We start from the raw sequence: 27272 nt of genomic DNA on the forward strand, positions 1-27272 counted from the left end.
CAGCCCACCATCTACAAGTCAGGAGTGTGATGAAATACTCCTCACTTGCCTGGATAACTGCAGCTCCAAGATAATTTTTTTTTAAATTCTGTACCATTCAGGACAAAGCACCCCATCGATTGGCATCCCATTTATCATTTTAAACATTAATTTCCTCCACCACCAGTGCAGTAGAGTGTACTGCAGCAATTCCTCAAACCTCCATCGATAGCACCTTCCAAAACGTAGACCTTTTCTGCCTAGAGAGCAATAGCAGCAGGCTTATGGGGACACCATCATTTACATGTCGCAGTCCCCCCACTACCCCCAAGTCACACATCATCCAGACTGGGAAATATATCGCCACCGTTCCTTCCTCAATACTCAATCAAAATGCAGCCACTCTCCATTATAGCACTAAGGGTGTGCCTGCACCACATGGACTGCACAAGCAGGGAAAATGGAGTTTAATATTATATCAGATCAGACATTATCTTATTGAATGGCAGAGCAGAGTGGCCTACTTCTGCTCATATGTCTTATGGTCTAATTCTCAACTCCATTTTCCCACCAAGTCCTAGGTTTTGGGGTTATTACATGAGTTTGGCTGGGATTATGGTGTTGAAGGCATATTGACCTAGCCTGTACAGCCCTCTGTGGGTAATGAATTCCACAGATTCGCTACCCTCTGAGAGAAGAAATACCCCCCCCCCTCTCATTTCTGTTTTAAATGAACGTCCCCTTACTCTGAGATTATGCCCTTTGGCCCTAGACTCTCCCACAAGAAGAAACATCCTCAGACTTCCGGTGGCGACCATGGAGTGAACGGTCGCACATTTAGCAGCTCCCGCTCTTAGTGGTCTTTTAACGGCTTTTAAGCTGGGTTTCCGTGGGATTTTTCAACATAAGTGGATTAAAGTGAGAGGAGAGGAGGATGACCCCTAGTTTATGGAGCTGCGCCCAAGAAACAATCATAAAAGAAGAAATCAAAAGTTGGTTGGGAGTGAAGTTCAGAGTTTGGTGTATGCAATGGCAGAGAAGCAAAGTTCGACCATGCCAGCTTAATGGACAATGGATCAGTAGTTTAAATACTTGGATGAGAAGTTCGCCCGGCATCATAAGGAGTGTGCAGAGGACCTGACCAGGGCGGTGGCCTCGATTTAAGGAGGTGGTCAACCGGGTGGAGGAGAAAGTGACGACTCGGGGACAGGCGATCCAAAAGTTGCAGGAGCTGGTGGCGGAACAAGAGGAGCAGTCCACTACGATGGCAATGGAAATTAATATCCTACAGGATCAGCAGAAACGGCTGTTGGAGAAGGTGGAGGACCTGGAGAATCGCTCTCGCAGGCAGAATATCCGGATCGTCAGTTTGCCAGAGGGAAAGGAGGGATCGGATGCCGGTGCGTGTGTGGGAAAGATGCTCGAGGCAGATGCGTTTGACAGGCTGTTAGAGGTGGACCGGGCTCACAGGGTGCTCATGCGTAAGCCCCAGGGGAGTGAGCCCCCGAGGGCGATGGTGGTGAGGCTGCATCGGTTCCTGGACAGACAAAACGGTTCATGTGGGAAGATTCTGAGATCCGGGTGTATCAAGACCTGGGAGCAGAACTCTCAAAGAGGAGGGCGAGTTTTAATAAGGTTAAGGCGGCCCTGTATGAGCAGAGAATAAAATTTGGACTGCTCTACCCAGCCCGTCTTTGGGTGACCTACGAGAACCGGGAACTATATTTTGGCTCGCCGGAAGAAGTGGCGGTTTTCATGAAGGACAATAACTGGTAGAGGCATAATGACTTTAAAATCTAGATGGTAGTGGGCTGAGTTAAAAGTTTTGTGTTGTTTTATATTTTAAAAAATCTCAGCCTTTCACTGTAACTTAAGTTGCGGGGATCGGGAAAGGAAGGATATCTCTGATTGGCTTGATTTTGATCCACTGCTGTATGTACCGAGGTACAGTAAAAGAGTTTTTAAGTTGCGATGTTCTAGGGGGGAAAGAAAAGATGTTTTGAGTTTTTGCAAAAAAAAAATTCTTAACCTTCTTGATGTTTCTTCTATTGTTTTCGGCTCTGTTTGATGGTGATGGGACTGACGAGATGCTGTAAAGGCAGGAGGGGTGGGCCTCTGTTCCCGGACCTTGGGGGATTGCTTGTTTGCCTTCTGTGTCTGTTGCTGTTGCTTTGAAAATTATGTGAAGAGTGGGGGGGGGGGGGTGAGGATCCAGCAGGTGGTAGGATGCTAAGTGCCAGGGGCAGGAGCTGCTAAGCTAGCTGGGAGAGCTGGTTCACGGGAGCAAAATGGAGAGAGAGCTTAAGAGAGACAGGGGGGGGGCGGGCTGCTGACAATTAGGGGACTTTTAGGAGGTTGGAGATGGAGACCAGATGGTGGTGGCTGCCGAGGGGCGGGCCTGGGGAGGTGCAGGACAAGGGCTAAGGGCTGGCCTCGTAGAGGTCATGGCTGATCGACAGCGGAGTGGGGCAGGAGGCCCCCCCCCCCCCCCCCCGCAACCAGACTAGTTACGAGGAATATTCGTGGACAGAATGGGCCGGTCAAAATGGAACAATGACACTGGAGAGACCGCGGCTGGGGTGATATGGGTAGCATTGAAGGTGGTTATTAGAGGGGAATGTATTTCGATTCAGGCCCATAGGGAGAAGACTGAACGGGCGGAGCTGGCCAGGTTGGTAGGAGAAATCTTACAGGTGGACTGGAGATATGTGGAGTCTCCGAATGAGAAGCTCCTTAAGGAGTGTCAGAGATTCCAAATGGAATTTGGGCCCCTTTCCACAGGTAAGGCAGAGGGACAGCTGAGGAGGGTAAAAGGGGCAATATATGAACATGGGGAGAAGGCTAGCAGGATGCTGGCGCATCAGCTGAGGAAGCAGGAGGCGGCGAGAGAAATAGGGGAAATAAAGGATGTGAGGGGGAACGTAGTGAGGGACCCGGGGGCGGTTAACGACTTGTTCCGTGAATTCTATAGTTGATTATATGAGTCGGAACCCCCGGTCGGGGAGGAGGGTGTGAATCAATTTCTGGAGAGGCTAGAGTTCCCGAAGGTAGATGAGGAGCTGGTGGAAGTCCTGGGGGGCCCAATTGGGCTCGGGGAGATAATAGACGGATTGGGGGCGATGCAATCAGGCAAGGCCCCAGGACCTGATGGATTCCCAGTGGAATTTTATAAAAAGTTTTCTGAGCTACGGGCCGCTTCTGGTCAAGGCTATTTTTTTTTTTTTAAATAATATTTTATTGAAAATTTTTGGTCAACCAACACAGTACATTGTGCATCCTTTACACAACATTGTAACAATACAGATAATAATGACCTTTTTTATTTAAACAAGAACAGAAAAACAACAACAAATAAATAAATATTAAATAACAAAAATAAAAACTAGCCCTAATTGGCAACTGCCTTGTCTCAGGCCACCCCCCCCCCCCACCCCCCCCCCCATCCCTCCCCCCCATCCCTCCTCCCCCCCCCCCCCCCCAAGTCCTGGGCTGCTGCTGCTGCCTTCTTTTTTCCCCCATCTATCTTTCCGCAAGATATTCGACGAACGGTTGCCACCGCCTGGTAAACCCTTGAGCCGACCCCCTTAGGACGAACTTAATCCGCTCTAACTTTATGAACCCCGCCATATCATTTATCCAGGTCTCCACCCTCGGGGGCTTGGCTTCTTTCCACATTAGCAATATCCTGCGCCGGGCTACTAGGGACGCAAAGGCCAGAACATCGGCCTCTCTCGCCTCCTGCACTCCCGGCTCTTGTGCAACCCCAAATATAGCCAACCCCCAGCTTGGTTCGACCCGGACTCCTACTACTTTCGAAAGCACCTTTGTCACCCCCATCCAAAACCCCTGTAGTGCCGGGCATGACCAAAACATATGGGTATGATTCGCTGGGCTTCTCGAGCACCTCGCACACCTATCCTCCACCCCAAAAAATTTACTGAGCCGTGTTCCAGTCATATGTGCCCTGTGTAATACCTTAAACTGAATCAGGCTTAGCCTGGCGCACGAGGACGACGAGTTTACCCTGTTTAGGGCATCTGCCCACAGCCCCTCCTCGATCTCCTCCCCTAGCTCTTCTTCCCATTTCCCTTTTAGTTCGTCCACCATAGTCTCCCCTTCATCCCTCATTTCCCTATATATATCCGACACCTTACCGTCCCCCACCCATTTCTTTGAGATGACTCTGTCCTGCACCTCTTGTGTCGGGAGCTGCGGGAATTCCCTCACCTGTTGCCTCGCAAAAGCCCTCAATTGCATGTACCTGAATGCATTCCCTTGGGGCAACCCATATTTCTCGGTCAGCGCTCCCAGACTCGCGAACTTCCCATCCACAAATAGATCTTTCAATTGCGTTATACCTGCTCTTTGCCACGTTCCATATCCCCCATCCATTCCCCCCGGGGCAAACCTATGGTTGTTTCTTATCGGGGACCCCCCCAATGCTCCGGTCTTTCCCCTATGTCGTCTCCACTGTCCCCAAATCTTCAGTGTAGCTACCACCACCGGACTCGTGGTATAGTTCCTTGGTGAGAACGGCAATGGGGCTGTCACCATAGCCTGCAGGCTGGTCCCCCTACAGGACGCCCTCTCTAATCTCTTCCACGCCGCTCCTTCCTCCTCTCCCATCCACTTACTCACCATTGAAATATTAGCGGCCCAATAATACTCACTTAGGCTCGGTAGTGCCAGCCCCCCCCTATCCCTACTACGCTGTAAGAATCCCTTCCTCACTCTCGGAGTCTTCCCGGCCCAAACAAAACCCATGATACTCTTTTCTATCCTTTTGAAAAAAGCCTTCGTGATCACCACCGGGAGGCACTGAAACACAAAGAGGAATCTCGGGAGGACCACCATCTTAACCGCCTGCACCCTCCCTGCCATTGACAATGCTACCATATCCCATCTCTTGAAATCTTCCTCCATCTGTTCCACCAACCGCGTCAAATTTAGCCTGTGCAATGTGCCCCAATTCTTAGCTATCTGGATCCCCAGGTAACGAAAGTCTCTTGTTACCTTCCTCAACGGTAGGTCTTCTATTTCTCTACTCTGCTCCCCTGGATGCACCACAAACAGCTCACTCTTCCCCATGTTCAATTTATACCCTGAAAAATCCCCAAACTCCCCAAGTATCCGCATTATTTCTGGCATCCCCTCCGCTGGATCCGCCACATATAGTAGCAGATCATCCGCATATAAAGATACCCGGTGTTCTTCTCCTCCCCTAAGTATTCCCCTCCATCTCTTGGAACCTCTCAGCGCTATCGCCAGGGGCTCAATCGCCAGTGCAAACAGTAATGGGGACAGAGGACATCCCTGCCTTGTCCCTCTATGGAGCCGAAAATATGCCGATCCCCGTCCATTCGTGACCACACTCGCCACTGGGGCCCTATACAACAGCTGCACCCATCTAACATACCCCTCTCCAAACCCAAATCTCCTCAACACCTCCCACAGATAATCCCATTCCACTCTATCAGATGCTTTCTCGGCATCCATCGCCACTACTATCTCCGTTTCACCCTCTGGTGGGGCCATCATCATTACCCCTAACAGCCTCCGTATATTCGTGTTCAGCTGTCTCCCCTTCACAAACCCAGTTTGGTCCTCATGAACCACCCCCGGGACACATTCCTCTATTCTCATTGCCATTACCTTGGCCAGGACCTTGGCATCCACATTGAGGAGGGAAATTGGTCTGTAGGACCCGCATTGTAGCGGATCCTTTTCCTTCTTTAAGAGAAGCGATATCGTTGCTTCTGACATAGTCGGGGGCAGTTGTCCCCTTTCCTTTGCCTCGTTAAAGGTCCTCGTCAGTAGCGGGGCGAGCAAGTCCAAATATTTTCTGTAAAATTCAACTGGGAATCCGTCCGGTCCCGGGGCCTTTCCCGTCTGCATGTTCCTAATTCCTTTCACCACTTCTTCTACCGTGATCTGTGCTCCCAGTCCCACCCTTTCCTGCTCTTCCACCTTGGGAATTTCCAGCCGATCCAAAAAATCCATCATTCTCTCCCTCCCATCCGGGGGTTGAGCTTCATACAATTTTTTATAAAATGTCTTGAACACTTCATTCACTCTCTCCGCTCCCCGCTCCGTCTCTCCTTCCTCGTCCCTCACCCCCCCCTATTTCCCTCGCTGCTCCCCTTTTCCTCAATTGGTGTGCCAGCAATCTGCTCGCCTTCTCTCCATATTCATACTGTACACCCTGCGCCTTCCTCCATTGTGCCTCTGCAGTGCCTGTAGTCAGCAAGTCAAATTCCACATGCAGCCTTTGCCTTTCCCTGTACAGTCCCTCCTCCGGTGCTTCCGCATATTGTCTGTCCACCCTCAAAAGTTCTTGCAGCAACCGCTCCCGTTCCTTACTCTCCTGCTTCCCTTTATGTGTCCTTATTGATATCAGCTCCCCCCCTAACCACCGCCTTCAACGCCTCCCAGACCACTCCCACCTGAACCTCCCCATTGTCATTGAGTTCCAAGTACTTTTCAATGCATCCCCTCACCCTTAGGCACACCCCCTCATCCGCCATTAGTCCCATGTCCATTCTCCAGGGTGGGCGCCCTCTTGTTTCCTCCCCTATCTCCAAGTCTACCCAGTGTGGGGCATGATCCGAAATGGCTATAGCCGTATATTCCGTTCCCCTCACCCTCGGGATCAATGCCCTACCCAACACAAAAAAGTCTATGCGTGAATAGACTTTATGGACATAGGAGAAAAACGAGAACTCCTTACTCCTAGGTCTACTGAATCTCCATGGGTCCACCCCTCCCATCTGCTCCATAAAATCCTTAAGCACCTTGGCTGCTGCCGGCCTCCTACCAGTCCTGGACTTCGACCTATCCAGCCTTGGTTCCAACACCGTGTTAAAGTCTCCCCCCATTATCAGCTTTCCGGTCTCTAGGTCTGGGATGCGTCCTAGCATTCGCCTCATAAAGTTGGCATCGTCCCAGTTCGGGGCATACACGTTTACCAAAACCACCATCTCTCCCTGTAATTTGCCACTCACCATCACGTATCTGCCCCCGTTATCCGCCGCTATAGTCTTTGCCTCGAACATTACCCGCTTCCCCACTAATATAGCCACCCCCCTGTTTTTCGCATCCAGCCCCGAATGGAACACCTGCCCCACCCATCCTTTGCGCAACCTAACCTGGTCTATCAGTTTCAGGTGCGTTTCCTGTAACATAACCACATCTGCTTTAAGTTTCTTAAGGTGTGCGAGTACTCGTGCCCTCTTTATCGGCCCGTTAAGCCCCCTCACGTTCCACGTGATCAGCCGAGTTGGGGGGCTTCCCACCCCCCCCCCCCCCCCCCTTGCCGGTTAGCCATCATCTTTTTCCAGCTTCTCGCCCAGTTCCCACGCAGCTGTATCTCTCCCAGACGGTGCCCCCCCGCCCATCCTTTCCCGTACCCACTCCCCCCTTTCCCCAGCAGCAGCAACCCAGTAATACCCCCCTCCCCCCCCCCCCCCCCCCCCCGCTAGACCCCCCGCTAGCGTAATTACTCCCCCCATGTTGCTCCCAGAAGTCAGCAAACTCTGGCTGACCTCGACTTCCCCCCGTGATCGCGGCTCGCACCGTGCGACGCCCCCTCCTTCCTGCTTCTCTATTCCCGCCATAATTATCATAGCGCGGGAACCAAACCCGCGCCTCTCCCTCGGCCCCGCCTCCCATGGCCAACGCCCCATCTCCTCTCCCTCCCCACCTCCCCCCATCACCACCTGTGGGAGAAAGAAAAGTTACCATACCGCAGGATTAAAACATAAAACCCCTCTTCGCCCCCCCCCATTCGCCCCACCACTTTATCCAAACGTTCATTTTCATAATCCAATCATTCCAATTTTTCTTCTACAATAAAAGTCCACGCTTCATCCGCCGTCTCAAAGTAGTGGTGCCTCCCTTGATATGTGACCCACAGTCTTGCCGGTTGCAGCATTCCAAATTTTATCTTCTTTTTGTGAAGTACCGCTTTGGCCCGATTAAAGCTCGCCCTCCTTCTCGCCACCTCCGCACTCCAATCTTGATAAACGCGGATCACCGCGTTCTCCCATTTACTACACCGAGTTTTCTTCGCCCATCTAAGGACCATTTCTCTATCCTTAAAACGGAGGAATCTCACCACTGTGGCTCTGGGAGTTTCTCCTGCTCTCGATCCTCGCACCATAACTCGGTATGCTCCCTCCACCTCCAACGGACCCGTCGGGGCCTCCGCTCCCATTAACGAGTGCAGCATCGTGCTCACATATGCCCCGACGTCCGCCCCCTCCACACCTTCAGGAAGGCCAAGAATCCTCAAGTTGTTCCTCCTTGCGTTGTTTTCCAGTGCCTCCAACCTCTCCACAGATCGTTTCTGGTGTGCCTCCTGTATCTCCGACTTCACCACCAGGCCCTGTATATCGTTCTCATTCTCTGCTGCTTTCGCCTTCACGACCCGAAGCTCCTGCTCCTGGGTCTTTTGTTCCTCTTTCAGCCCTTCAATCGCCTGCAATATCGGGGCCAACAACTCTTTCTTCATTTCCTTTTTTATCTCCTCCACGCAGCGTTTCAAGAACTCTTGTTGTTCAGGGCCCCATATGAAACTGCCACCTTCCGACGCCATCTTGGTTTCTGCTTGCCTTCCTTGCCGTTGTTCCAAAGGATCCGCTGCAATCCGGCCACTTTCCTCTCCTTTTTCCATCCGTGTCCAGGGGGAACACCCTTCTGGTTTACCGCACGGTGTTTTTAGCCGTTAAAATTGCCGTTGGGGCTCCTATCAAGAGCCCAAAAGTCCGTTCCACCGGGAGCTGCCGAAACGTGCGACTTAGCTGGTCATCGCCGCACCTGGAACCTCGGTCAAGGCTATTTTAACGAGCCCAAGGAACTGGGAGTGCTTCCCCCAACGCTATCACAGGCATCAATCTCTCATCCTGAAGCGAGACAAGAACCCGAAGAGCTGTGGATCTTACAGACCAATTTTCCTTTTGAATGTAGATGCTAAATTTCTGGCGAAGATCTTGGCCACCCGAATGGAGGATTGTGTCCCGGAGGTAATCAGGGAGATTCTGACGGGATTTGTGAAGGGCAGGCAATATTAGACGGCTTCTTCATGTTATAATGATGCCAGCGGGGGTGCGCGATGTTGAGGTGGCAGTAGCCATGGATGTGGAGAAGGCTTTCGACCGGGTGGAGTAGAAGTACCTATGGGATATTTTAGGCAGGTTTGGGTTTGGGCAGGGATTTGTGGATTGGGTCCGGCTGTTCTATCGGGCTCCGGTGGCAAATGTAAGAACCAATCGAGTCCAGTCAAAATACTTTAGTCTCTGCAGGGGGACAAGGCAGGGATGCCCGTTCTCCCCATTACTGTTTGCCCTGGCCATAGAGCCCTTAGCAATGGCCCTTAGATCATCGATTGCCTGGCGGGGGATAGTGAGGGGGGGTGGAGCACAGGGTCTCTCTCTATGCGACAACTGGCTGCTCTATGTCACAGACCCGGTGGGGCTGAAATCATGGAGATAGTAGGAGAATTTGGGCGCTTTTTCAGGTTACAATTTAAATATGGGAAAGAGCGAGATGTCCGTGATTCAGGCACGGGGACAGGAAAGGAGACTGAAGGAGTTACCTTTTAAAGTGGCTGAGAGGAGTTTTAGATATCTTGGGATTCAAGTGGCTAAGGATGGGGGGCTGCTTCATAAGTTAAACCTGGGCAAAGCGGTCGATCAAATGAAAAGGGATTTTCGCAGATGGGACATGCTCCTGCTGACGCTGATGGGGAGGGTCCAGACGGTGAAGATGACGGTCCTTCCGACACTGCTCTTCTTTTTTCAATGTCTTCCGATCATTGTCCCAAAGGCTTTTTTCAGGAAAATGAACACGACGATATCGGGTTTTGTGTGGGTGGGTAAAACCCCGAGAGTAAAGAGGACACTCCTGGAACGGGGTCGTGGAGAGGGGGGCTTAGCCCTCCCGAGCTTTATTAATTATTACTGGGCGGCCAACATATCGATGGTTAGGTAGTGGGGGAGGGGTCGGTTTGGGAGCGAGTGGAAGCGGCATCCTGCAAGGGTACAAGTTTGGAGGCTTTACTAACAGCGTCTCTGCCGTTCTCACCGGCTCAGTGCTCTACAAGCCCTGTGGTGGTGGCAGCCCTGAGGGTGTGGGGGCAATGGAGGCAGCACGTGAGATTGGAGGGGGGGGGGGGATCAATGTGGTCACCGATTTGTGACAACCACCAGTTTGCCCCGGGGGGGCTGGATGGGGGCTTTAGGAGGTGGCAGCGGACAGGGATTCAGAGATTTGGTGATCTCTTCATTCAGGAGGGTTTCCCGAGCCTGGAGAGATTAGAGGAGGAGTTTGAGTTGCCGGGTGGGAACGGGTTTCGGTACCTACAGATACGGGACTTTGTCCAGAGGCAGGTTTCAAGCTTTCCTCACCTGCCCGTGAGGGGACTTCAGGACAAGGGGATGTCAAAAACAGGGGTTGGAGAGGGGAGGGTTTCGGAGATATACAAGGAGTTGATGAAGTGGGATGGGGCCCTTACCAGAGAGGTGAAGAGGAAGTGGGAAGAGGAGCTGGAAATTGAACTGTGGGGGAAAAAGCCTTGAAGAGAGTCAATTCATCCTCGTCGTGTGCTAGACTTAGATTATTTCAGTTCAAGGTGGCCCACAGGACCCACATGACAGCGGCCCGGACGAACAGGTTCTTTGAGGAGGTGGAGGGCAGATGTGGGGGTAGCCCGGCGAACAATGTACATTTGTTTTGGGTATGTCCGAAGTTGAGGGGATTCTGGCAGGGATTTGCGGACATCATGTCAGAAGTCCTGGAAGGGAAGGCAATATTTGGGGTATCGGAAGATCTGGGGGCCGGGTGGGGGAGGGGTGGGGGGGGGGGGGGGCAATATCCTGGCCTTCTCCTCCCTGGTGGCCTGGATATGGATTTTGCTGGGATGGGGGGACTCCGAGCCCCCGCAGGCAGGAATGTGAGTCAGCGATATGGCAGGGTTTCTCAGGCTGGAAAAAAATCAAGTTCGCCTTGAGAGGATCAACTCAGGGGTTCGCCCGGAGATGGCAACTGTTCAGCGATTTCTTCAAGGAAAATTGAACGTCAGCAGTGAGGGGGGGGGGGTGAGAAAAGGGGAGGGGGGAGGAATACAGGAGGCATGGCAATGTTAGATAAGGACAGGGAAATTAGTATATGGGTAATTAAGGAATAGGGCGGGGGTAGTAGGGGATGTTGTTTTCTGTTTTTTGTTCGTTTAGGTGTTCTGCGTGTGTTGGCCCGCGCGGTTGTTTAAGAAATGTTAATGTGTTAAACTGTGAAAATTACAAATGCTTCAATACAAATTACAAATTCTTCTTAAACAAAAAAAAAGAAACGCCCTCTCAGCATTTACCCTGTTAAGCCCTCTGAGAATTCTATGTATTTCAGTAAGGTCACCTCATTCTTCTAAACTCCAATGAGTGGAAACCCAACCTATTTAACCTCTCCTCATAAAGAATCCCTCCTACTCGGGATCAACCTGGTGAACCTTCTCTGGACTGCCTCCAATGCCAATATATCTTTGCTTAGATAAGGGGACCAAAACTGTTCACAATATTCCCGATGTAGTTTAACTACTACTGCCTTGTAGAATTTCCCTATTTTTATACTTCATTCCCTTTGAAATGAAGGCCAACATTCCATTTGCCTTCTTAATCACTTGCCGAGGAGATAGGAGAGGTGCTAAATGAATATTTTTCGTCAGTATTCACACAGGAAAAAGACAATGTTGTCGAGGAGAATACTGAGATTCAGGCTACTAGACTAGAAGGGCTCTAGGTTCATACGGAGGAGGTGTTAGCAGTTCTGGAAAGGATGAAAATAGATAAGTCCCCTGGGCCGGATGGGATTTATCCTAGGATTCTCTGGGAAGCTAGGGAGGAGATTGCTGAGCCTTTGGCTTTGATCTTTAAGTCGTCTTTGTCAACAGGAATAGTGCCAGAAGACTAGAGGATAGCAAATGTTGTCCCCTTGTTCAAGAAGGGGAGTAAAGACAACCCCGGTAACTATAGACCAGTGAGCCTTACTTCTGTTGTGGGCAAAATCTTGGAAAGGTTTATAAGAGATAGGGTGTATAATCATCTGGAAAGGAATAATTTGATTAGACATAGTCAACACGGTTTCGTGAAGGGTAGGTCGTGCCTCACAAACCTTATTGAGTTCTTTGAGAAGGTGACCAAACAGGTGGATGAGGGTAAAGCAGTTGATGTGGTGTATATGGATTTCAGTAAAGCGTTTGATAAGGTTCCCCACGGTAGGCTACTGCAGAAAATACGGAGGCATGGGATTCGGGGAGATTTAGCAGTTTGGATCAGAAATTGGCTAGCTGGAAGAAGGCAAAGGGTGGTGGTTGATGGGAAGTGTTCAGACTGGAGTCCAGTTACTAGTGGTGTACCACAAGGATCTGTTTTGGGGCCACTGCTGTTTGTTATTTTTATAAATGACCTGGAGGAGGGCGTAGAAGGATGGGTGAGTAAATTTGCAGATGACACTAAAGTCGGTGGAGTTGTGGACAGTACGGAAGGATGTTACAAGTTACAGAGGGACATAGATAAGCTGCAGTGCTGGGCTGAGAGGTGGCAAATGGAGTTTAATGCAGAAAAGTGTGAGGGGATTCATTTTGGAAGGAATAACAGGAAGACCGAATACTGGGCTAATGGTAAGATTCTTGGCAGTGTGGATGAGCAGAGAGATCTCGGTGTCCATGTACATAGATCCCTGAAAGTTGCCACTCAGGTTGAGAGGGTTGTTAAGAAGGCGTACGGTGTGTTAGCTTTTATTGGTAGAGGGATTGAGTTTCGGAGCCATGAGGTCATGTTGCAGCTGTACAAAACTCTGGTGCGGCCGCATTTGGAGTATCACTTAACTTGTCTGTATCCCTCTGTAGGCTCTTTGTGTCATCCTCACCACTTGCCTTGCCACCTATTTTTGTGTCATCCGCAAACTTGGCAATAATGCATTAACTTCCCTCATCCAAGTCATTAATATATATTGTAAATAATTATGTCTCCCGCACGGATCTTTGTGGCACTTCACTAGTTACAGGTTGCCATCCTAAAACATGCCCCTCTTATCCTATCTCTCTGTCTTTTATCAGTTAGCCAGTCCTTTTATCCATGCCAAAATACTACCCATAACACCATGGGCTCTTAACTTATTATGTAGGCTTTTGTGTGGTACCTTATCAAATGCTTTTTGGAAATCCAAGAATATTACATCGACTTGCTCCCCTTCATCTACCCTGCTCGTTACCACCTCAAATAATTCTAATAAATTTGTGGAGCGTGATTTCCCCTTCATGAAGCCAAGCTGACTCTGGGTGATTAAATTTGTCGAGCGTGATTTCCCCTTCATGAAGCCAAGCTGACTCTGGGTGATTATGTTATGCATTTCTAAATGCTCTGCTATTACATCCTTTAGCACAGATTCTAACATTTTCCCAATGACACAAGTTAAGCTAACTGACCTATAGTTACTTTTTGTTTCTCCCTCCTTTTTTGAATAAAGGTGTTACTTTGGCAGCTTTTCATTCCTCTGGGACTTTTCCAGAATTTAAGGATTCTTGGAAGATTACGACCAGTGCATCCACAATCTCTGTAGCCACTTCCTTTAATATCCTGGGATGCAGCCCATCAGGTCCAGGAGACTTAGCGGCCTTCAGACCCAATAGTTTCCCTCGTGATTTTTATTGTATTTATTTCCTCCCCCCTCCTTCTGGCCCTAAATTATTTATTTTTGGAATGTTATTGGTGTCTTCCTCTATGTTCCACCGCATTTCTCTAACTCCTCTGCCATTTCCTGGTTCCCTGTTACTATTTGCCCCAATCTCATTCTCTAAGGGGCCTATTTTCACTTTGGCCTTTCTTCCTTTTTATATATTTAAAGAAACTCTTGCTGTCCATTTTTATATTGTTTGCTGGCTTCCCCTCATAGTTTAGCTTCTCCTGCTTTATTTTTTTTGTTCACCTTTTGCTGATTTTAAAAACTTTTCTGGCTTACCGCTAATCTTTGCCATATTTAATTTTTTTCTTTCAGTTTAATACTATCCTTCACTCCTTGGTTAACCATGGTTGACTTATCCCCATCCTAAAATGCTTCTTCCTCACTGGGATGCATTTCTGTTGTGAGTCATGAAATATTTCCATAAATGTCTGCCATTGAGTGTCAATCGTCTTTCTTGCTAAACTGCCTTCCCAGTCCACTCTAGCCAACTCTGTCCTTATTCCTTTATAATTACCCTGATTTAAGTGTAGCACAGTTGTTTCTGACCCAGGTTTCTCACTCTCAAATTGAATGCTAAATTCTACTGTGTTACAATCACTGCTTCCTCGGGGATCGTTTGCTCTCAGATTTTTTTATTAAACCTGTCTTATTACACATTACCAAATCCAAAATAGCCTGATCCCTGGTTGAATCCACAACATATTGCTCTAGGATTATATCAGATCAGCTGGATCGTCAGCATATTTGTATTGGTAAACATTATAAATGAGGTATTGTTTTAAATGGCTTTAAGTTACGAAAGGGGAGACACGGTGCGAAGGGCAGGAAAGATAAATGAGGTGTTCAAGACCTTCTATGAGGAACTGTATAGGTCTCAACCCCCAGAGGGAGAGGAGGGGATGCGGCAGTTCCTGGACCAATTGAGGTTCCCGAAAGTGGAGGAGCGGGGGGTGGTAGGCCTGGGGGCACCGATTGGGGTGGACAAGGTTATTAAGGGACTGGGAAGTATGCAAGCAGGGAAGGCCCCAGGACCAGACGGGTTCCCGGTGGAGTATTACAGAAAATATGTGGACTTGTTGGCCCCGCTGATGGTGAGGACGTTCAATGAGGCCAGGAAAGGGGGGACTCTACCCCCGATGATGTCGGAGGCGACGGTATCGTTAATTTTGAAGAGGGATAAAGATCCGTTGCAGTGCGGGTCCTATAGACCCATTTCATTATTGAACGTGGACGCCAAATTGTTGGCAAAGGTACTGGCATCGAGGATAGAGGACTGTGTCCCGGGGGTGGTGCACGAAGACCAGACAGGGTTCGTAAAAGGGAGACAACTGAATGTTAACGTGCGACGACTATTAGGGGTGATAATGATGCCCCAAGTGGAGGGGGAGGCAGAGATAGTGGCGGCAATGGACGCAGAGAAGGCATTTGATAGGGTGGAGTGGGAGTATTTATGGGAAGTGTTAAGGAGGTTTGGGTTTGGGAACGGGTTTATTAGCTGGGTTAGACTTCTTTATGGGGCTCCAACGGCAAACGTAGTTACAGGTCGACATAGATCGGGGTATTTCCGACTATATAGGGGAACAAGACAGGGATGCCCGCTGTCTCCATTGTTGTTCGCGTTGGCAATTGAACCTCTGGCCATGGCGTTGAGAGACTCCAGTAAATGGAGAGGGGTGATTAGAGGGGGAGAAGAACACCGAGTCTCGTTATACGCGGATGACCTATTGTTATACGTGTCGGACCCAGCGGGGGGGATGATAGAGGTTATGCGAATTTTGAGGGGGTTCGGGGATTTCTCGGGGTATAGGCTAAACATGGGGAAGAGTGAATTATTTGTGATATATCTAGGGGACCAGAGTAGAGAGATAGAAGGCTTGCCTCTAAGGAAAGTGGAAAGAAACTTCCGATACCTGGGGATTCAGATCGCTAGGAGCTGGGGAACCTTGCACAGGCTTAATCTGACACGGTTGGTAGAACAAATGGAGGAGGACTTCAAGAGGTGGGACATGCAGCCTCTATCGCTGGCGGGCAGGGTGCAAGCAATTAAGATGATGGTCCTCCCGAGGTTCTTATTTGTATTTCAATGTCTCCCTATACTAATCACCAAGACCTTTTTTAATAAAATAGACAGGAGCATCGCGAGCTTCGTGTGGGCAGGGAGAGTTCCGAGAGTAAGGAGGGGGTTCCTTCAGCGTAGTAGGGACAGAGGAGGATTGGCACTACCGAACTTGGGCGATTACTATTGGGCCGCCAATGTGGCAATGATACGTAAATGGATGATGGAGGGTGAGGGAGCGGCGTGGGAAAGACTGGAGAGAAAGTCCTGTAAAGGGACGAGTTTAGAGGTGCTGGTGACGGCGCCGCTACCGATCTCACCTAAAAAGTTTACCACGAACCCGGTGGTGGCGGCAACATTGAATATCTGGGGACAGTGGAGGCGACAGAGAGGGGTGCGGGGAGCCCTGGTGGGGTCCACAATCAGGAACAACCATAGGTTCGCCCCAGGAAGAATGGATGGAGGATTTCAGAGCTGGTACCAGTTGGGAATTAGGAGGGTGGGAGATTTATTTATAGATGGGACTTTTGCGAGCTTGGGAGCATTGGAGGAAAAGTATAAGTTGCCCCGGGGAAATTTCTTGAGATATATGCAGGTGAGGGCGTTTACTAGACAACAGGTGAGGGAATTTCCGTTGCTCCCGACACAGGGGATACAGGACAGGGTGCTTTCAGGGGTGTGGGTTGGAGAGGGCAAGGTGTCAGAGATTTACCGAGAGATGAGGGAAGAGGGGGAGGAGTCGGTGGGCGAACTAAAAGGAAAGTGGGAAGAAGAACTAGGGGAGGAGATAGAGGAGGGTATGTGGGCTGATGCCCTAAGCAGGGTAAATTCCTCTTCCTCATGCGCCAGGCTTAGCCTGATTCAATTTAAGGTGCTACATGGAGCACACAACGGGAGCAAGATTGAGCAGGTTCTTTGGAGTGGAGGACAAATGTGGGAGGTGTGGCGGGAGCCCGGCAAATCACGCACATATGTTTTGGGCGTGCCCGGCACTGGAAGGGTATTGGAAGGGAGTGACAGGAGTGATTTCGCGGGTGGTGAAGGCCCGGGTCAAACCAGGCTGGGGGTTAGCTCTATTTGGAGTTGCGGAAGAGCCGGGAGTGCAGGAGGCGAAAGAGGCCGACGTTGTGGCCTTTGCGTCCCTAGTAGCCCGGCGCAGGATCCTACTCATGTGGAAGGAGGCGAAACCCCCCGGACTGGAGGCCTGGGTAAATGATATGGCGGGGTTCATTAAACTGGAGCAGATAAAGTTTGCCCTGAGAGGATCGGCTCAAGGGTTCACCAGGCGGTGGCAGCCATTTCTCGACTACCTAGGGGAACGTTAGAGGGAAGACAGATGACCAGCAGCAGCAACCCAGGGGGAGGGGGGGGGGTTTAGTTTAGTTTAGGTCAAAGATAAAGGGGTTTTGTTACTTGTGTATTGTTAAAAAATTCTGTATTGTTATTGTTGCGTTTGCTTTGTAAGAGGGGAAAAATTGTTGTTTGGGGGAAAAAATTTCAATAAAACATTTTTTTTTAAAAATTAAATGGCTTTAAGTTAATGTTTCAGTGCCCAGAAGCATAAACCTATAGTTAGATTCATGTTGAACAAAGGTGTTTGTATGTATGGGAATTGATTTAAGTTCAAACTGTGTTTCTATTGCCTGGAGAGGACTATGGCATGCAGAGTAAATAAAAGACGGAAGCATGTGGGTGTTGCTTAGCAACTGGGACCTAGTAAGGTACATAGAACATACAGTGCAGAAGGAGGCATTCGGCCCATCGAGTCTGCACCTACCCACTTAAGCCCTCACTTCCACCCTATCCCCGTTACCCAATAACACCTCCTAACCCTTTTGGTCACTAAGGGCAATTTATCATTGCCAATCCACCTAACTTGCACGTCTTTGGACTGTGGGAGGAAACCGGAGCGCCTGGAGGAAACCCACGCAGACACTGGGAGAACGTGCAGACTCCGGACAGACAGTGACCCAGCGTGGAATCGAACCTGGGACCCTGGTGCTGTGAAGGCCCAGTGCTATCCACTTGTGCTACCGTATGCCCTGAACCTTTTTAAGTTTTAGCTGAATTTGTGGCAGTTGGAGACAGGATTGAGGATGTTAGCATCTCTCAACTCTGTCCGAAGCAAAACTGGACAGGACGAGAGCTGCAAAGAGGCAGGCTTCCTGAAGTACAAGTTACAGTCCCAATAACCAGGGAATTGGGACTGCCTAAGACAACTGGAATGAAGAAAACAGAAGCAATGGTATTGTTCAGAAGAATTCCAGGAAGAGTGAACAAAGTGTTCTGAGTTAAAGAAAGAATTGCAGTGGCCAGATTTAAAGTGGTTCAGCAGCCTTCAAAGGTAAAACAAATGTCTGATGCCATTTTAAGGCAGTCTGGGAATGGTGAATTAAAGCAATTGTGAGCAGTTTGCACAGCAGTCAAGAGAAAGGAACCTGAAGGAGTTAGTGTGAAATCCTGGACTGGAATTTGCTGTTCAAAGTGGAGTGGACGCTTCGCTTGAAAGTGTCATTTGGAGAACCTGATCTGGATTTTGGAATGCAAATCGCTAAAGGGAAGCTTTATGAGAGAAGATTTTAAAGTGTGTTTCGAAGAGGATGTAACTAGTAGAGTTGACGAGGGGGAGCCAGTGAATGTGGTATATTTGGACTTTCAGAAGGCTTTTAACAAAGACCCGCATAAGTGATTAGTGTGTAAAATGAAAGCGCATGGGATTAGGGGAAGTGTATTGAGGTGGATAGAAAACGTCTTTTTCAAATTGGCAGGCTGTGACTAGTGGGGGATCGGTGCTAAGTACATTAATGATTTAAATGAGGGAATGTAATATGTCCAAATTTTCAGATGACACCACGTTGGGTGGGAGGGCAAACTGAGGAGAATGCAGAGATCCTTCAGTGTGATTTGGACAAGTTGAGTGAGTGGGCAAGGAATGGCAGATGCAGTATAATTTGGAGAAATACGAAGTTATATACTTTGGTAGGAAAAATGAGAAGGCAGGCTATTCTCTGAATGGCCATAAATTAGGCGAGGAGAATGTGCCACAAGACCTGTGAGTCTTCATACACCAGTCCCTGAAGGTAAACATGCAGGTACAGCATGTAAAAAAGGCAAATAATGTGTTGCCTTCATAGCGAGAGGATTCTAGTACAGGAACAGGGATGTCTTGCTGCAATTATGCAGGGCCTTGGTGAGGCCACACCTGGGATATTGTGTTTAGTTTTGGTCTCCTTATCTGAGGAAGGATGTTCTTGTTGGAGAGGGAGTGTAGCGAAGGTTTACCAGACTGATCCCAGGGTGGCAGGACTGGCGTATGAGGAGAGATTCATCAGTTAGGATTGTATTCACTGGAGTTCAGAAGAATGAGAGCGGATCTTATAGAAACCTATAAAATTCTAACAGGGCTAGACAGGGTAGGTGCAGGAAGGATGTTCTCGATGGCAAGTGTCCAGAACCAGTGGTCACAGTCTGAGGATAGGGGATAGACCATTTAGGAAGGAGATAAGGAGAAATTTCTTCACCCAGAAATCTAAGGATATGGGGGGAAAGCGGGATTAGGCTATTGATTTGGATGATCAGCCATGATCGTGATGAATGGCAGAGCAGGCTGGAAAGGCTGAATTGACTCCTCCTGCTCCTATTTTCAATGTTTCTATTTTTTTGAAATGGATTTGAAAACTCTTACATGACAATCATCTGGGGGGACTCTGAGGAAGCATTCATTTGGGGTTCAGAGTGGAGAGTGCATTTGGCCACAGTCATCTTGTGTGCTTAAAATGGACTTTGTGTTAATCAGACCATTGTAGATTAAAATGTACTTTGTAATCTGTGTTAACCCTAAAACCTGCATGTAATTGTTAAGCGAAGTGGGGGAGCAACCTGTGTGTAATTGTTAAGCAAAGCGGGGAGTAAAGCAAATGATATCATCCAGATTTTTCAATTTTAATAATTTTTTGGGGGATAAAACTGATATCATAGAATTTACAGTGCAGAAGGAGGCCATTCAGCCCATCGAGTCTGCACTGGCCCTTTGGAAAGAGCACCCTACCTAAGCCCACACCTCCACCCTATCCCTGCAACCAGTAACCCCACCTCACCTTTGTTTTTGGGCAAAAAGTGCAATTTAGCATGGCCAATCCACCTAGCCATCAATGTGTACTACTGGAGCCATCTTATCAGCTCAGCAATTGCCCATTTTGAAAAGCACAGAAAGACAATTATAAAGTAGTCCAACTGACAAAAAGATTTTTTTTTCTTTTGAGCTTTGACAAAAGGTCATCTGGACTCCAAACGTTCGCTCTTTTCTCTCCCTACAGATGCTGCACGACCTGCTGAGATTTTCCAGCATTTTCTCTTTTGATTTCAAATTCCAGCATCCGCAGTGATTTGCTTTTATATTTTTTTTCTTCATATCTCATCCGTGACAGTGTGAAGTGGGCAGCACGGTAGCCGCTTTATAGTGCCAGGGCCCTGGGTTCGATTCCCGGTTTGGGTCACTGCCTGTGCGGAGTCTGCACGTTCTCCCCATGTCTGCGTGGATTTCCTCCGGGTGCTCTGGTTTCCTCCCACAAGTCTCGAAAGACGTGCTGTAAGGTGAATTGGACATTCTGAATTCTCCCTCCGTGTACCCGAACAGGCACCGGAACGTGGGGACGAGGGGATTTTCACAGTAACTTCCACAGTAAGCCTACTTGTGACAATAATAAAGATTATGACGACAGACAATCTAAATTAAATGGTACAATTTGAAAGGGTATGCAGGAACGGAGAGATCTGGGGTGTATGTACACAAACTTTGACGGTGACAGGATAGGGTGTGGAGGATGTTTTTAAAAAATAGACTTGAGGGCCCGATCTAACCAAATTTGTTCTAAGTGTGGTAGCGAGCGAGAATTGTTGGGTGTTTCTCGACGACCAACCCGGTAAGGGTCACTGGTATCCAACGTGAATTAGGCCACTTAACGATGCCCCGCAGCTTTATGCCGCAAATTTCTGTCCCGCCATCTTATTTACCAGGACTGCACCCGGCAGCTCCCCGCGAACGGTGGGGAGCAGCATTTGAACCTATCCTGCAGAGCAAACCCCAGACAGCATGCAGCCATGCCACCGCACAGACCAGCGCTGCAATCCCAGGATACCTACCTGGCCAGGCTCATGAACGCAATGGAGTCCAGGAGGGATACACTGTTCCCCCGAGGGGATCAGAGGGTCAGCCACAGGGCAGCCAGTGCTGCCTGGGAGACAAGAGGCAGCGGCTGTCAGTTTGGGGAGTATGACCAGTAGGACCGCCACCTAGGGCCACAAGAAGCTCAACGACCTCCACCGGACTGCCCGGTTGAGTAGGCATCAGCCCCCTGGCGTCTGTTCCGCCAGCGATTTTCCTCCACCCTCCCAGCACAATGCCGCATCCATGCCCCAACACACCATGGCACCCCACCCATGCCCGGCAGTGCTGCACATACCTGCCCACTGCCATGCCCCTGCTCACCCGCGAAGCATGTAGCATTCAACTCCCAATGCCCACTATCTCTCTGTGTCCTCCCAGGAGAACTTGGCGCACAATCGGCAGGAAAGGGCCCAATGGGCAGCGGGCTGGCGGACCTCCTCACCCCCGATGGGAGTTGTTCATGCCAGCATGATGATCCTTCCCTCTCACTGACCACATGTCCTTTCTCACACAGGATCTCCAGCTGGCAATACCGCTCGCTCCCCTCCCCGCCTCCCAAGAGAAAGGAGAAGAGATCCGAGGATGCCACCATCGATACATCACGGCTGTCATCCCCACCCTCCACCAGCGCAGAGACACACATCTCAGTGGGCGAAAGCAGTGGACAGGCTTCTGGGGCACATTCCGGTGAACACCTCACAGTTGCAAATGCACATCAGGTGGAGGCAGGAACGTCTAGGGGAGGCGGCACTCATCGGTCTGCTGGATCCCAGGACCCAGCTGAGCCCCAGTCAGGTGCTGAGCCTTTGGACCAGGCTATTCCGGAGCTGATTCTGTCGATAGGGTGCAGCCATGAGATGTAGAGAGGGATGTCAGCGACACTCCAGGTCCATAGCCGATTGAAAGAGTCCTAAAGGCTATGGGCGCAGGAGATGGCGCCGGCAATGCATGGCACCGAGCCAACATTGCTCGGGTGATGACCACAGAGGAGAGCTTGGAGCACGCGTCAGCAGCATGAGTGGTGGTGTCCAAGGCGATTCTCAGTCTGTGACAGCATGTCCCAGATGCTGGGGGACGTGTCCCTGACACGGGTGGACATTTCCGAGAAGCTACGGAGCATGTACCAGTCTCCGGTGGGCAATGCTGAGGCACTGCAGAGCACGTTCCAGGCACAGATGGACATTGGCGACGCGCTGCAGAGCGCAGCCTGCTCACAGAGAGACATCAAGGAGGGCATCGGCACCATGGTGCAGACATTGGGGAGTCGCCAGGCCTGGCAGAACCAGATTACGCAGGGGCATCTGGTGCTCAATCCAGCTGCTCCTCCATCCCGAGGTGACCCCCACTCCCCAGGGGCTTACCGGCACCGATCGGGAGGAGGAAGCGCTGGAGGTCGACCCGGAGCTTCCCTACAGGGAGATGACGACGGCCGCCAGCTCCCCCAAGTCCAACCCCCCCCTGACAACAGTGTATCTCGGGGTCAGTATGCAGAACAGGGTGGCACAGCCAGGCATGTCAGCCATGTCCCTCCAACCCCAGGCCGTCAGGGGATGTCCACTAGATGCATTGACGGCCACAGGATGTGGTAAGCAACAGGCTATCTCCGCCCCTGATGTGCACCCTGGGGACACACCTACACCTAGCGGTAGAACACAGTGGGCTAAATACATTGAGGATCACTGATGAGGCACGGGTGGGGGTGGGGGTGGGGGGGGGCACCATCAGAGGCTAGGGACAGTTGAGGTCACTATTGTACTGTACACCATTAAAACAGGTTACACCCAAGACATGTGAAGCCTCCGTCACGTTATTCCGGCTACTCCTCGGATCCCCACAGCAGCCGTTCCGCTGGCTTCATGTTTTTAAATCGATGTGCTGAACGGTGGCTGTGTAACCACCCACTGGGGAGGCGGTTAGATCACACGTACCCATTCGATAGGGGGTCCTTCCCGGTAATAGTATTGGAATTGAACTTAATTGGTGATTATTAGTTCCTCGCCACACCGCGGCAGCATCCTGATCTCGCCAACGGGAGCGGGCCAGTTAGACCGGAAACATTGGCGCCTGGTGTGATTTCGGCCTCTCCCGATATCCAGCTGGCTGCTCATTTTAGCGCCTGGCGCAATGAGGCCAGTGGATTGCGCCCTCTCAAGTGCTAAAGCAAGGAAATTATGCCTAAATTTTGTAAACTACCATTTCATTTTGAGATGGAGTACTGTGTTCAGTTTTGGACATCGTACCTTAAGCAGGATATCAAAGCCTTTGTTGGAGAATCATTTTACTAGAATGATGCAAGGGATGAGGGACTTCAGTTAAATGAAGAATTGGAAAAGCAGACAATATTAAGAGGAGATTTTATACAGGTGGTCAAAATCATGAAAATTTTGATTGGTTAAATAAAGAGAGACCGTTTCCAGTAGGAGAATAGATTTAAAGTGATTCATAAACAAGCCCGTGGCAACTTGCGTAAACCTTTTATTTTAATTAGCGAGCTATTAAGGTGTGGAAAGTACTTCCTAGAAACAGATGGAAACAGATTCAATAATGACTTTCATAAAGGAATTATATAAAACTAGAAGTGAAAGATTTTGCAGGGCTCTGGGTGGGGAAAGCAGAGGACAGGGTCTAATTAAATAGCTCTACCAAAGAGCTGGCACAAAGAGCCCAATGACTGCCACCTGTGCTGATACTATGAAGAGGATGTTTGAAGGAAAACATTTTTTTTTTTTAAATCTTTTTAGAATTCTGAACTCCAAAAGACTCAAAATTCAACAAAGAATTTGCTTTCCAACAGTTACTTATAATTTTGGAACAGGAGTAGGCCAATCGGCCCTTCGAGTCTGCTCCGCCATTTAACAAAATCATCACTGATCTGATTGTAACCTCAGCTCCCCTTCCGCATCTACCTCCTATAACTTTTCCCCCCTTACTTATAAAAAATTCATCTCCCTCTGCCTTAAAAATATTCAGACTCTGCTTCCACTGCCTTTTGAGGAAGAGAGTTTCAAAGACTCACAACCCTGTTTTCCTCATCTCTGTCTTAAATGGGCACGTCCTTATTTTTAAACAGCGACCCCTGGTTCTAGATTCTCCCACACGAGGAAACATCCTCTCCACATCCACCCTGTCAAGACCCTACAGGATCTTGAAGGTTTCAATCCAAGTTGCCTCTCCAGCGGATACATGCCTAGCCTATCCAACATTTTGTCATAAGACAGCTCACCCATTCCAGATATTAACCTTCTAAACCTTCTCTGAATTGCTTGCCATTGACATCCTTCATTAAATATGGTGACCAATCAGTACTCCCGGCATGGTTTCACAAAGCCCTACATAAATGAATCTAGACTTCTCTACTTTTACATTCAATTCCCCTTGCAATAAACTATAACATTCTGTTTGTTTTCAGAATTACCTGCTGGGTCAGCTATACTGACCTGTGCATTCATACACTAGACACCGAGATCTGCCTCTCTGAGCTCTGCAATCTCTCACAATTTTGGTAGTATGCTTTATTTCTCCTGTTAAAATAGACAATTTCACATTCTATTCTATTTGCCAGGTCTTTGCCCACTCACTTAACCTATCTATAATCCCTTTGTGATAAAAGCAAAACACTGCGGGTGCTGAAAATCTGAAATATAAACAGGAAATGCTGGATGAACTCTGCAGGTCTGACAGCATATGTGGAGAGAGAAACAAAGTTAATGTTTTGGGTCCATATGACTTCATATCCTTTTGTAGCCTCCTTATGTCCTTTTCACATCTTACTTTCCTACCTGTCTTTATGGCGTCAGCAAATTTAGCAACTATACCTTTTGGTCCCTTCATCCAAGTAATTCCTGTCACTTTGGGGGAGCCGGTTTAGCTCACTTGGCTAGACAACTGGTTGGTGATTCAGAGCAAGGCAGAGCAGCACGGGTTCAATTCTCATACCGACTGAGGTTATTCATGCCTTCTCAACCTTGCCCCTCACCTGAGGTGTGGTGATCCTCAGGTTAAATCACCACCAGTCAGCTCTTCCCCTTCAAAGGGGAAAGGAGCCTATAGTCATCTGGAACTACTTTACCTATCATCCAAATCATAGTCATATTATATAAATTGTAAAAAAGTTGAGACCTTAGCACTGTGGCACGCCACTCGTTACATCCTGCCAACCAGGAAAATACCCTTTGATGCCTACTCTTTGTATCCTGTTAGTTAGCTAATCTCCTATCCATGCATGTTACCTCTCACATCATGAGCTTTTTATTTCTGCAATAACGTTTGTTGAGGTACCTTGGGCTGGATTCTCCACAAATGGGGCGATGTCCATTTTTCACTTTTGACTTTCCTTCAAAAGGTTAAGAGCGATACTCCTACATGAAAGGGGCTGGCAGGGCCCCGGAGTGCTTCTCGCAGCTCTGGCTATGGATACAGGCCCCACTTCTGGTCGGGAGTCCGCGCATGTGATTGGCGGCGGCTTGCAGCAGCCACCCCTTGCGACATGGCAGACTGCGGAGCGACATCCCAAATGTCGGCGCCTCCGAGATGCCGCCCGCCCGCAGATCCGAGCCGCCCGATCACCGCCCCGGCTGTCCATGAGGCCCCCCCGAGTCCGCAGCTGATACATGGTTAGAATCACGCCGTCGGGAACTCAGCCAGTTTTGCCCAGAGAATCGCTGGGGGGGGGCCATCTGCCAATCCCCCCCCCCCAGCCGCGCAATCCGTGCGCGAGCGATTCTCCGGTGCCGGCCACGATCCCCGCGTAAAATGGATTCTCCGCCCCTGCACCAAACGCGATTTTGGCGCGGGGATGCAGAGAATCCAGCCCCTTATCTGAAAATCACCTTCTCGAAATCTAAATACAGTACATTCCACCAGTTTAACTGGTCTTTAGTTGCCTGCTTTTCTGTTTCCCTTTTTGAATAAGGGAGTTACATTCACTATTTTCCAATCCCCAATTCTAGGAAATTTTGGAAAATTAAAACCAACACATCAGTTATCTCTCTAGCCACTTCTTTCAAGACCCGAGGATGAAATCCATTAGGACCCGGGGAATTGTCAGCCTGCAGATCCAATTTTCCCAGTACCACTTCCTTAGTGATTGCATTTTTTCTGAGTTCCTCCCTCACTTCCATTTCCTGATTTACAGCTATTTCTGAGATATTATTATATCCGCTTTAGTGAAGACCGTTGCAAATTACTTGTTCAGTTCATCTGCCATCTCCTTATTTTCTATTATTAATTCCCCCAGACTCACCTTTTCTAGAAGTACTGCTCACTTCAACTCTTTTATCCCTATTTTAAATAATAACTATTTCTAGAAACTCTTACTGTCTGTCTTTGTTTTTAGCCATCCTGTACTCTTGTAATTTTTCCTTCCTTATCAATCTTTTCACGGAAGCCCACCAAAGAATTGGTCGCAGCCACCAATTCACCCTAGGGCAATATCCGGTCTCTCCTTCCAAGATCAATGGAGCTACCAAACATGAAACATTTCCCATGCCTGGGGAGCCACCTGTCCTCTAAGGCTGACATTAATACGGAGATCCAATATCGTATCCAATCCTCGAGTACCTCCTTCGGATGCCCAAGGACGAGAGTATTGACGACTGCGATATCCGTGCTATCGTCAAAATCCTTGTGTGCAAGACAATGATCCTCCCAACTCTTCTATACGGCTCATCGAGTCTGCTCCGCCATTCAATCATGGCTAATATGTTTTCATTCCCATTCTCCTGCCTTCACCCCATAACACCTGATCCCCTTATTAATCAAGAATCTATCTATCTTTGTCTTAAAGACACTCCGTGACTTGGCCTCCATAGCCTTCTGTGGCAAAGAGTTCCACAGATTCACCACCCTTTGGCTGAAGAAATTCCTTCTCATCTCTGTTTTAAAGGATCGTCCTTTCAGTCTGAGGCTGTGCCCTCGGTTTCTAGTTTCTCCTACCAGTGGAAACATCCTCTCCACGTTCACTCTAGCTAGGCCACTCAGTATTCTGTAGGTTTCAATGAGATCCCCCCCTATCCTAAACTCCCATTGAGTACAGACCCAGAGTCCTCAATTGCTCCTCATATGACAAGTCCTTCATTCCAGGGATCATTCTTGTGAACCTCCTCTGGACCCTATCCAAGGCCAGCACACCTTTCCTTCGATACAAGGCCCAAAACTGCTCACAATATTGACCAGAGTCTTATACAGCCTCAACTGTACATTCCTGCTCTTGTATTCTAGCCCTCTCGACATGAATGCTAACAATACATTTGCCTTCCTTCTGTTCAGCTTTGGTCTCCTTATCTAAGAAGGAATATACTTGCTACAGAGAGAGTGCAGTGAAGGTTCACCAGGCTGATT

The 27272-nt window shown here is 49.1% G+C and overlaps 1 protein-coding gene across 2 annotated transcripts in view; it reads left to right on the forward strand.

Moving 5' to 3' along the window:
- The window catches only part of pnpt1 (polyribonucleotide nucleotidyltransferase 1, mitochondrial), a 137625-nt gene that overhangs the window by 8212 nt on the left and 102141 nt on the right, over positions 1-27272 (forward strand). The gene's annotated exons all lie outside the window — the stretch shown is intronic.

The sequence above is a fragment of the Scyliorhinus torazame genome, chromosome 1, assembly GCF_047496885.1.
Source record: "Scyliorhinus torazame isolate Kashiwa2021f chromosome 1, sScyTor2.1, whole genome shotgun sequence".
Taxonomy (NCBI): domain Eukaryota; kingdom Metazoa; phylum Chordata; class Chondrichthyes; order Carcharhiniformes; family Scyliorhinidae; genus Scyliorhinus; species Scyliorhinus torazame.